The sequence below is a fragment of the Marmota flaviventris genome, chromosome 8 (genome assembly GCF_047511675.1).
Source record: "Marmota flaviventris isolate mMarFla1 chromosome 8, mMarFla1.hap1, whole genome shotgun sequence".
In the NCBI taxonomy this organism is placed as follows: domain Eukaryota; kingdom Metazoa; phylum Chordata; class Mammalia; order Rodentia; family Sciuridae; genus Marmota; species Marmota flaviventris.
Window position 1 is genome coordinate 77,132,949 of NC_092505.1, and position 12,666 is coordinate 77,145,614.

Sequence of the window (12,666 nt, forward strand, 5' to 3'; positions counted from 1 at the left end):
CTTTATAATCAATAGTTAAAGAAAACAAAAGGGTTGTAAGTTCATGTACTTATTTAAGATCTACTTTTACTAGTTTTTTTAATTTTTGATAATTGTCCATATTTATAAAGAATAAAAAGGAAAGGAAAGTTTTTAATGAGGCTCTTCATGCAATGGTTTAATTCTTTTTATTTTAAAAATTACAATAAAATATATGTCTCAAAATTTACCACTTCAACCATTTTAAGTCTATAATTTGGTAGCATTAAGTACATTCTCATTGTGAATGACCACAGTTGATCTCCAGAATGTTTTCATCATTTCGGATAGAAGCACTGCACTCATTAAACAATGATTCCCTACCTCCTCTCCCTCTAGCCACTGGTAACAACCATTCTACCTTTTTTTTCCCTCCAGTGCTGGCAATTGAACTCAGGACCTCACACATCCATGCTAGGTAAGTGCTCTACCACTGAGCCATATCCTTAGACCCCGCTCTACCTTCTGTATCCACAAATTTGCCTCTCCTGGGTACCTTATGAAAGTGAAATTATATGGTATTTGTCCTTTGTCTGGCTTATTCTAGTGAGAATAATGTTAAGCCTATCCAGATTGTAGCATGTGTCAAAATGTCATTTCTTTTAAAGGCTCAATAATACTTCATGTATGTGTATATATACACTACATTTTGTTGATTCAATCATCTGTTAAATAACTTGGGCTACTTCCAGTTTTGGCTCCTGTGAATGATGCTGCTGTGAACACTGATGTGCAAATGTCCGGGTCTCTGCTTTCAGTTCTTTTGGGTGTATATGCAGAAGTGGAAATGCGGGATCCTACGGTAGTTCTATATTTAACCTTGTGAGGAATTGCCCTACTGTTTTAGCAGCTATATCATTTTACATTCCTACCGGCAAGACACAAGGATTAATTTTTTTCACTTCCTTCCTCACCTTTGTTATTTCCTGCTTTTCAAAAATAATAGCTACCCTAAAAGTTGTCTGTTTTTTTAGTGTCTCATTATTAAATAACAAAGGTTAATATTTTACCAATTACTAGCTTGTCCCTCTGAGCAGCAAGTTACATCTTTAAGAAAGAGCCTTGACTCTGTAACAGTCTTGTTCCTGGAGGGAAACAGTCAGTACTGACCTGGTTGGCCACCTTTCTTGGCTTATGTCTTTCTCTTCTTGTCACCTCCCAACAACCTTTTTGAGTAATTGATAAGTAATTAACAAAGAAGCTTTTTGGGTGATTTGGAACCACTAGCATATGACTTCATTCAACAAAAACAATTAAGGAATGATAAGTTCCTATCAGCTGTCTTAATGGGGTCTTTCTCAGTGTTCTGTACCAATAAGCTTGAACTATCCACACAGGTGAAGAAGGTTTTGACGTATGTTGCCTGAGTAATTTCTCTGTTGTTTTGTTCTTCTTGGTATGATTTGCCATGTAAAATGTTGAAAAATATATTTCATGAAAGTGAGTTCTATTTAAGAATGTGATTATTGGTATTTGAATACAGTTTTCAGCAAGTATCATTGAGGAATTTAAATTAAATTTGTGGAGACACAATCATTTAGTTCATAAGAAGCCAGCATTGTTTTAGAAATACATGCAAATTTTGAAAGTTCAGTTTGCTTGTTTATTTTTGTCGGTCAAAGAACATTTATTTACATTAGATCTTTAGGACCCATCTGCTTCTGTTTATTGCTGGGGCCCAAACATTCAGCCTATAAATGGCACTATAGAGAGAGAAGGGAAGACTAGGGACTGTTATCCCTCCTAGGTTGATAAAGTTGTCATCTAGGTTGATGGAATGCAATTCTGGAAATACTTGTGTGCAGAATTTCTTTTTTTTTTCTTAAAATTTTTTATTGGTTGCTCATGACAATACAATGATCTTGACATATCATACATTGTGTGCAGAATTTCTTAAGCTTAGGCAACTGGAGGGAGTACCATCAAGGGGAAGAATATGACAGCCTAAGTCCTTTCTATGTAAACACACACACACACACAATAACATTCATTTAGATTTACCTGTTATATACTATATCAGTAGAAATCTTTAAATAGAATACTTAAAAGCAGAATAAAATATGTCCTTAGATTAGTATATGGTTATAATTTTTAATAGAAAACCTACAGAGGGACACTGGTCTGTCTTTGTGGCACATTACATAAGTAGCCAGTTTTGTAAAAATGGATGTGATGGTATTGAAAATAAAATTTTAGATTCCTCACTTCTGAAACTAGGTTCTTAAATTGAAATAAGGGTTTCTAGATATATGGGTGATTTGAGAGAGACCCTACAAGGGTTTGTCAGCTACTGAAAGTTGTACAGGAATCTTGCTATTCAAAGTGTTGCCCCAGCACTGCCACATCACCCTGAACTTGTTAGAAAGGAAAAATGTTAGATCCTAGATGTGTGGAAGAATCCACATCTTACCAAGATCCCTAAGTGATTCATCAGCCCATTATAATTGCTTGTGTAGATGTTAATTTAAATTTAGAGTCCATTTGTGTTCAATATGTCAAAATGCATTCTACGTTCATGTATAACTAATTAGAACAAATTTAAAAAATTGGAGGAATATTTCCTTTAAATCAATTTACAGGCTGTCCATTTTTAATTATTTTTTAAAAAATACGTAAAGTAATTAATTTTAAGGAACTGGTTCATATTTGTGAGTTGGCAAGCCCAAAATCTGTAGGGCAGACCAGCATCCTGGAAATACAGGGGCAACTCTTGCAGTTTGAGTCTAAAAGTGACACATGCTGTTTAAAATGCACAATTTGCTTGCTATCCTTTTATCATCTAACTGGGTGAAAGAATAGCCTAAAATATTCTTTCTCATTAAGTAGCCATTAATGAAATGTTGATAGTATCTTAATGGAAATATATTTCCAAGGGCCTTCTAAATTTTTCCATAATTGACTCCATATCAGTTATAATCTTAAAGTGAGTTCTCAGGAACGTGGACAGTGAAGGTTGGGTGGATCATGTGTTGGTTCACCTTCTGCCTTGTAACTTGGCAAAGTGTATGAAAGGCATGGAGAGTTGGCACCATCATTGACCCAACCATTCTTCTTCCATTATTTTTTCCTAAGGAAGTATTGACAAAGAAATAAAGATATTAAATTCAGTGTTGTTCCTAATAATTAAATGTGAGCTTGATTACATAAAGATATGATGTAATGAGATATAACAAAGTATTTAAAAGGCTATGGAAGAACATTGACAGAAAAACATAAGTGATATGTTAGATTTTAAAAGGTAGGTTTTTAGAACAATATGTGTAATATATACATAAGAAAAACAATAGCGGAAATAACTTCACAGTATTGATGCATATCTAAGTTTTGGGGTTATGAATAACTTTTTTGTTTACCTGTTTTTAAAAATTTTCACAATTATTTAAACAGTACACCAAAAGTGGTTATTAAAAAAAAATCTAAAAGTACTCATCTATAGTTCCTTGCAACCCAAGTTAATTTGCTATCAACCTAAATGTAGTCATCTGTTCGAGGGTAAATTTCTTCATTGAAAAGCTGCCTTTACCAGGCTTGGGTTATGGCTCAGCGGTAGAGTGCTTGCCTAGCATGTGTGAGGCCCTGGGTTTGATTCTCAGCACCACATACAAATAAATAAAATAAATGTCCATCGACAACTAAAAAAAATTGAAAAGAAAAGAAAAGCTGCCTTTACTAGGTGTTTATAATCACTAAGTATTTTTGTAGTCTTGAGGTTATCAGACCAGTAGAGGCAAGGGGAAGAGGAGTCAGAAAAGGGACAGAGAGGAGATCCATGGAAACAGGCTCAAATTTAATTTCTAGTTTTTAACTGATCTATAGTGACCTTATGAAAGAATCTGGAAAAAGTTCTAAATGCTATATTGAACTTGGCATGAGTACCTTAGGGCATGTTAAAGTAAGAATTTAAAAAATGAGCCTAAAAAGAGCTTGGTCTTGATATCTATTCCTTTTAGGTGTGAATTTTGCTGGTGTCATGAAATGCTTTTAAAGTTAGAGTCTGCTTTCTTTGTAAATTATCTGCAATGATCAAACTCCCAGGTAATATTCATATATCCCCAAAGTTATTACAGGGCTTCTGTTTTTAAAAATATTTTGTTTTAGTTGTAGTTGGACATAATACCTTTATTTTTATGGGATTCTGAGCATCATATGCAGAGCCCCGCCGGTGCTAGGCCCGCGCTCTACTGCTGAGCCACAACCCCAGCCCCAGGGCTTCTATTTTTATAGTCACTGAGTTCCTGAAAAGAATTATGACCGAGTGGGGTGGAGGACCACCATGAGTGCTATCAGAGGGCAGATGGAAAATTCAAGTCCTGGAAGGGGTGGTGTGTGGGTGGGACCCTGACCAGTGCTTGGTGATATCTAATAATCTACTTAGAATTCTCCAATCAACTCATTGTGCTGCTGAGCTCCTCCCTGTGGGGAAAAGATGCATCCTGGTGTGGACAAGTAAGGAGGGAGGAGGATGATAAATAACGTTTGATCATGTGAAAATGTTGACTACACAGTATTAGGACTTCTGGGTCTGAGGAAGAGTGCACGCATCAGAGAACCTGAACAGGTTGTGGACAGACAAGGACAGATGTATGTCTGCTGGTTTGTGAGAGCCACTCTTCATTTCCTTTGGTGTTGATGGGCACGAAACAGTCATTAGGGAAAGGGCAGGGAACGGAACAGTGATAGGGCTCTAGTCTTGGCTTTTTTCTTACTCGCTTCACTGAGTGACTATATTTATGTTAAACACGTGAGCTTCTAGACTTCTAAGGACCCTTCTAGAATGATGCATTTTTGTTCAATTATTGGAAGCAAAAATGCTCTGTGGGTTACTACAAACATTTCTAACTCAACTTTAAAGGCAGCCTTATTACCATTCAGAATCCTCTGTCAATTCTAGATGTTCTAGAATTATTCTCGATTCTAATAGAGTGTCTATTTTTCACCCATGGTTTTGGGAACTTTCTCAGCCTGCACACTCTGGCTTTTGGGACTTGATTCTTCCCTGCATGTGTCTGTGCTTTCATGATTTCAGCTCTTCCACTGCCTCTGAAAGGAGACTGAGGAAAGTTAGGAGACATATTAAGAAAGCAGATTTTATAATAGCCTATTTAACAAATACAAGGATTCAATTTAAGTTTTAGATTTATTTTTAAATTTTATTTATGCATTTATTATTTATTCACAAAGTATTGTCAACTAGAAACATTTTTCCTTAAATATATTTTTTCCTACCAAAATATGGAAACTATTCAAGATTTCTTTTAGAATTTAATATAATTTGGGTAAAATGGAAAAAAATAGCAAATTTATTGATGACAGAAAATATATATTTTTTTAATCTATTACTCTAAACTGGGTTTTATAAAGAATTGCTACATGAAAGGAACATATATTAAAACACATATCAAAGTAGTTTTTAAAAATTTTTTATTAATTTGTTTTGATTAGGCATATAGGATAGCAGAATGCATTTTGATTCATTGTACACAATTGCATCACAATTTTTCATTTCTCTGGTTGTACACGATGTAGCGTCATACCATATGTGCAGTCATACAAGTACCTAGGGTAATGATGTCCATCTCATTCTACCATCTTTCCTGCCCCCATACACTCTCTCCTTTTGCCTCATCAAAATTCCTCCATTTTCCCCATGTCCCCCACCCTGCATTATGGATCAGCATCCACTTATCAGAACATTTGGCCTTTGGTTTTTTGCAATTGGCTTACTTCGCTTACCATGATATTCTCCAACTCTATCCACTTACCTGCAAACACCATATTTTGTTCTCTTTTAATGCTGAGTAATATTCCATTGTGTTATATACCACAGTTTCTTTATTCATCTGTTGAAGGTCATCTAGGTTGATTCAACAGTTTAGCTATTATGAATTGAGCTGCTATAAACATTGATGTGGCTGCGCCACTATAGTATGCTGATATTAAGTCCTTTGGGTATTAACCAAGGAGTGGGATAAGTGGGTCAAATGGCGGTTCCATTCCAAGTTTTTTAAGGAATCTCCATACTGCTTTCCAGAGTGATTGCACCAAATTGCAGTCCCCACCAGCAATGTGTATGTGGCCACATCCTCGCCAATATTTATTGGTGTCTGTATTCTTGATAACTGCTGTTCTGACTGGTGTGAGATGCAATCTCAGAAGATATACATTTAATCAACAAATATATGAAAAAATGTTCAAAATCTCTAGTAATTAGAGAAATGAAAATTAAAACTATTCTAAAATTTCAAACAAAGTAGTTTTTAATATGGTTTGGCTGGGAATTTGCATTTCATAATACTTAGAACTTTTTACATGCATGTGTGTATATATACATGATTCATAGCATATATCATGAAATATTTTCATTCCACACCTTCAACAAACACTTCTGATGGAACAAAGGTTTAAATTAATGTATAAAGTCTGGCAATAATAGTAGTTGACTTTTCCAATTGTTTTCCTACTAGTTATGTTTAAGGATGTTGAGTTATTAAAACATCTTTACTGCTTCTCCTTGGAAAGTTTCATAGTATGCTTTGCAGAGCAATTGCCACATCTTAGAAGGGTTTAATATTTCATAAGGGAACATAAAGTTCTAATGGAGGAGCTTTTCTCTTAAACAAGGCCAGCTATGCCCAAACCAAATACTATGTTTTCTTCCTCATATTTTTGTAAATGAAAATCACATTTTAGCACAATTAAGAAATCTCAGATGGTTTCATGTGCTGATAGTATTGTGGTGTGGCACTGAACATGTCCACACATACATGTCTTGTTCCTAGGAACACAGGAGATAGTAGAAGTTTACTTATGATCCCAGATTGTTCTGAAGTGTTCACTGACAAATTTACAATAACAAAATCCTTTGGCCACCATTACAGTCATGAGTTGCTTATTTTTAAGAAAATATTCAGATATTAAATTGGCACTACTTCAAAATATTTTTTATTGTTTTGTGCAATCTACCAAGTAGAGTCCTACATGATAATTTCTGTGTTTATAGAGTGATGATTTATAAACATTCTTAAGTAGAGTATCATGCTTTTATTAGCTCTCACAACTTTTCCTAATATCTTCCTCTGGGAAAAATCAAAGCACCCACACAAGCATAAGTAAAAACTGCTGTTTCATATGGTTAGACATTAGAAAGTTACCTAACAAATGAAACTTTCTGATTGCTTTCAACTACTTAATGTTTCCATGTTCAAAACCTTAGGATCTGACTTCTTCTAAGTCGGTGAGGCCCATGTAGAGAGAGTGAAAAAATCCCAAACCTGAGGGTGTGGAGCAAATGGCATCTGCTGCCTTTAACCAGGACGAAAAGTGCAACACTTCTGCCCACTGAACCCTGGTATTGGAGTTGCCAAGGAAAACACAGTGCAATCAAGCACTGGGTGGAGCAGTGCTTTCCTCACATAGAGAAGAGTCGGAGCAAGATCAGCTTTAGGAGTGGGTGTTGGTTCACCAGGGCCAGTAGGTCATTCTTGGCAGCTGAACAGGGCCCTTGGCTTGCTGGCACCTTTCTTATGTGGCAAAATGAAGGGGACAGATATACCAGTAGAGCCAGGAGCCATATGACACAAACACTTGAGTAGAACAAAGGAGTGCACATTGAGTACCAATCCACACAAGGCAAGAAACCCCACACAAAGCTCTGAGACTCTATCTCTTGGTAAGGAAATATGCCAGGTCCAAGGACTGTTCTTATGCAGCCAAGTGGGAGCTGAAATATTGTGTGCAGGAGACTGTCTTTCCCAATAGAGGCAGCATGAAGAAAATCTATGTCATGCAACATGCCACATATATAATTAATGCTCACTGGAGTAAGGAGATTATTGAATACAGCTTTCATGCCTCTTCATATTCCTGTGGCCTTTTGGGCTGGAGACTAAAGAGATCTGACGATACATCAAAAATGGGGCTCTTGGCTTTCTAATGCTTTTTTCTATGGAATGTTCATTTGTCTCTAATCCCTAGTATGTGTGTATTACCACCATGCCAAATTATCATTTATATGATTGCTGGTTTCACTGTAGAAGCCATGATGAGTGTGAGACATTTAGAGAATCAACAGGCATTGTCTTTATTTCATTAATTTTTTTATTTTAAGAGGATACATTTCTGATAGGAATTCCAGAAATGGAAAAACAATAGTTCTGGGAGTCAAACATGCAAAGACTGTCATTAAAATATATTAGTATACCTTGTTCCTTTAGGAACTCTGCCACCTTCCCCTCAAGTCAAACTCTGTAAAGTTAATATATTTTAAAAGTTGAATTTGGGGAAGGACTATTTGGCACTTGAGAGTATGTGTATATATAGATTTATATGTGTCCATATGTACAACAGTATAACATAAAGCAGGAATAACAAAGACAATCACATTGCTTTATTTCATGGAATAACAGCTGGGATGCTCATTTACTGTCTTTTTCAGGCTAATAAAATTTATTCTAAAACTTTCCAATACCACTATGAAGCCAATTTTTTTTTTTTTTTTTGCTAAAAATCAAATGACTTGTAGTTTTATTTTGTGGAATCTGCTGATTATTTTACCATTTGGGCATACAGATAAAAATCTCAGGAGTTGTAGAAATTCAACTATTCCAAATTTAAGTTGCCTTTCTTTATTCTGTGCTGCTTCACTTTATTGTTCATTAAAATCAATGAATAATTAGTAAGAAAGTGGCCATGTGGCAGCTTCTCTGGTGTTTTTCTGGTTTAGAGCGTTTTCCTTTTGCCAAAATTAATCATGGATTGTGAGCCTCTAACTTCCCCCTTCACCTGTTTACTGTTCCCTAAGACTATTGGTAAAAGGAGGAGAAGGTGCCATGCCAACAGTTGTTTGATGAAGAAGGGGTGGAAATACTAGATCAATTGAATTTCAGTATACTTCTTGAGAGTAAGATGAAAACGAATATATTAAGTTTCATGAATAAGATATTTCATGAATAAAGATATTTGGAACTTTTGTCAGATTAATTTGAGTACAGATCTGGATTTTCTTACTACTTTTTGAGTCTTCATGATTATGTATGCCAATGTTCCTAATGAAAATATGAATTAAGTGTCTATATTACTGATTTTAGCTGTGGCCTCTTTTTTATGCCTTTATTGTAATTAGAACAATAATGATGAAGGACATGGAAAATAACATTCCCCAAGAAAAGGGAAATGACAGTCCCTAGAGAGAAAAGGAGGACAGTGTGATCTGGGAGGGGAGGAAGGGAAGGCAAACAATGGGCTCTGGACTTTCATCCTTTCCCAGTAACACTGAGTCCTGGAAGGGAAGACCAACAAATAGGCTCTTGGCTCTGGATTTTTATCCCAGTAACAATGAGTTTCAAGCTTTTACAACAGATTCTGTGAGTTTGAATGAGTTTCGAGCTTTTACAGCTGTTTTCCTGAGTTAGATTTTTAACCTGCACAAATAGTTCCTGACTGCCCAATCGTAGGTCTGTAGTGTCTAATGATTAGGACACACTTAACATTTGGCTACAATTAACTCTCATTAAGACCTATAAAGAGGCTGGGGCTGTAGCTCAGTGGGAGAGTACCTGCCTTGCACGTGTGAGGCACTTGGTTCAATCCTCAGCACCATAAAAATACACATCTACAACTAAGAAAATATTAAAAAGAAAACCTATTAAAAACAGAACTTTCTTGTCACCAGTTGCCATTTTCTTCCTTGAGAATGTGCCACGTGCCATTCCACTACTGTTTCATGAAGACTGCTTGCTGATTCAAGGTCTGCTACCATTTTCAGTTATTTTTGCTTACAGATGAGAATAATGGAAACTAGTATTTGTTGAGTGTTTACTCTATCCAGTAATTACCATCCTTTACATATACATTTAGAGTGTGTGTGTGTTGAATGATACAGTAATAGAAAAAGGCCTGGTGGGTACAGCTGTTATGTTTAAGAGGTGAGGAAACTGAAGCAGATAGGTTAAGTAATTTTCATAAACTAGTAAGAAGTATATCAGGATCTAAATCCACAGCTTGTTCTCTTCACTATGTTATATAACCATTCACTTATGATAGAACACATGGCATTTCTGATCCCTGGCTGGTGTGGGTATCATCTGTTATACATTGGGGGGGGGGGTTCACAGTGGGGGGTTGGCAGGGGGGGATGTTAATTAATAGAATCTATTTCCTGAATAATATTCTTGGAATAGAGGTGGTGAGAAACTGACAGAATCATCCCATAGTGACCTCAGTTGGCTCTCCCTTGCCCTTCTCCTCCCCCCACTACTTGTAGGTCACAAGGAGGCTCCCTGTGGTTAATGGCTTGTGCATGGATACTAACTGGATAGCATGTGGACAACATGACTTGAGTTCTAGTCACTCCTTTTTTTTTTTTTTCTTGGAAAAGTCCTAAGAAAATAGTATTAAAAAATATTTGGAAATAAAAATGGTCATAAGGATAGAAATGTTTCTGTCATTGCTCTTTTTGCTTAGGGATTAATTTTTCTTCAGCCTAATCAGCAACTGATAGACTCCTTGTAGCATAAATGATTTTAGAATTTTTTCAAATTTAGAATGATAGCCTTTTATTTTAATAGAATATCCTTTTCTCAAACCTTCATTTTTCTCTCCATCTTGGCCCTTTTGAGTTCAATTCAGCAAAAGTTTATTGATCACGATCCAATATAAAAGCTCTGTTATGGAAGGGAAGGTACAATCCCTTTCCTTAGATGCATAAATAAGACTCCTGCAGGATGATCTGTGGTGGGAGATGTAGCAAATGTAAAAATGAAGTAGTACTGTACATAGATGTGAAAAAGGTTACTATTATTTTGTTTTACTTGCAAGGAGCCAACAATTCATGGAAAGGAAAAATTTGAAAGCAATCAGGTGAGGAAAAGGTATTCTTTGTAGAGAAAAAGTGTAAATGAAGGTGAATAATTGCAGTGTGTGTTTAGGTAGTGGTAGGGGTGTGGCTAGAGACAAGAAGTGGGAGAGTAGCATGGGAAATTGAGATAGGAGCCTATGTTTTGGGGGCCTTGATTATTATGGAACATTTGGATTTTACTCTGGGGCAACAGATGCCATTGTAGGAGGTGGGCAGGGGATGAATTTTAGAAATCCAGCTACCCTGAAGTTTGTGATGGTTCAGGGAGAGGGAACAAGCACCTAAACTCTGGGAACAGAAAGTTCTGGGAGGGCAATGGAATGTGAGCAGGTGACTATTCTGGGGATGGGAGGAGGAGGAAGGGGAGGAGTCGATGTTTCTTGCTTCTGAGACTTCCACTTTTGATAGGTGAGATTATTTGATAAAATTAATTGAAATAGGAAGAAACAGAAAACAACTTGTTTGCCTTTTATTTTGTTGTCAATGCTTATAAAAGATTATTTCTTGAAATGATCTGATGTATTTTTCAATTCTCCATAAAGTATTTTTGAAGGAACTAGAGAATTCATCTGTAAAACATTTACTATAATATTAAAGGATAAAGGCATAAAATAGATAAAAGTGTTCTTGGGATGTGTTTATTTTCCTTCAGAAAGGAAAAAAATCAAGTTCAACTGTATAATAACTATAATAAATAGTACTGCAAGTAAATTTATAAAGTTTGAACTCTATCTTTTGATCACCCAGAAGTTTTGTTAATTTAATCTTGTCTATAAAAATAGCTTGGGCCTGTTTTATTGAAGAACCTTGGCACTTGTATTTCTTTATGCTGCATAAATGAGAAGTGGAGATCTTATTGATCATTTAGAATTTTAGTTTGAACTTGTAAAATATATTGTCCCTTTTATTTTTTGCAGAGTCCTTTCTTATATTAAAATTATAATATTATTAAAAATTATTTAAAGTCAAGTTTTTCCCACTGGCCTCATTGCTCCCTGCCATCTCAAAATACCTTTTTTTTTCCTTTTAACTTTTTGGTGACTTTAAGCCATTTTGCTGATAGATATCCTTAAATAACATTTTTTAGTAATAATAAAGATAAATTTTCTGAGTCCTTGAATATTCAAAAGAATTCTTCTTTGCCTTCATATTTGAAAGATAATTTAGTTCTGTATTAAATTCTAAGGCTACAGTCTTTCAATGGAGTCTTTGGAGATTATACCATATCTATATGTTTTTTCTATTGTAATATATTTATTTTGTCCTTTCATTAGGTCTATCTTATTTTTGAAATCCAAAAGTCTCACCAGGATATTCTGGATATATTTTCTTTTAATATATTTTGATTATCAGGGTACTTTTTTACTATAGTACTGAATTTTTTCATCAGTTCAGGAAAAAAAAATATTTTTCTCCCCCTTCTTTTATGGTTATTTCTTCTCTGTATTCTCAGTCTTTCCCAGAATCCCTAAGGCATAGTTTTCAGTTTGGTCTCCCTCAAGCTTCACCCCAGGAATTTGCTAGAATGGAATTTCTCAGCATAGAACTACCACACCAGTTCAGTTCTACCACAGAACTGCTGAATCTGACTTTAAGATGGGTCCAGAAATCTGCTTTAGCAAGTTTCCAGTTGATTCTGATACAAACTAAAGCTTGCATCCAGCAATCCACAGTAAGACAATCACAAATTATTAGTGTGAGGTAAAATAGCCAGACTGAGCTATTAGAAAATGACCTCTATCTGCTCTGCCAGAGGTTGATCAGAGACACTGCTGACCCACTCCCTAATGTTC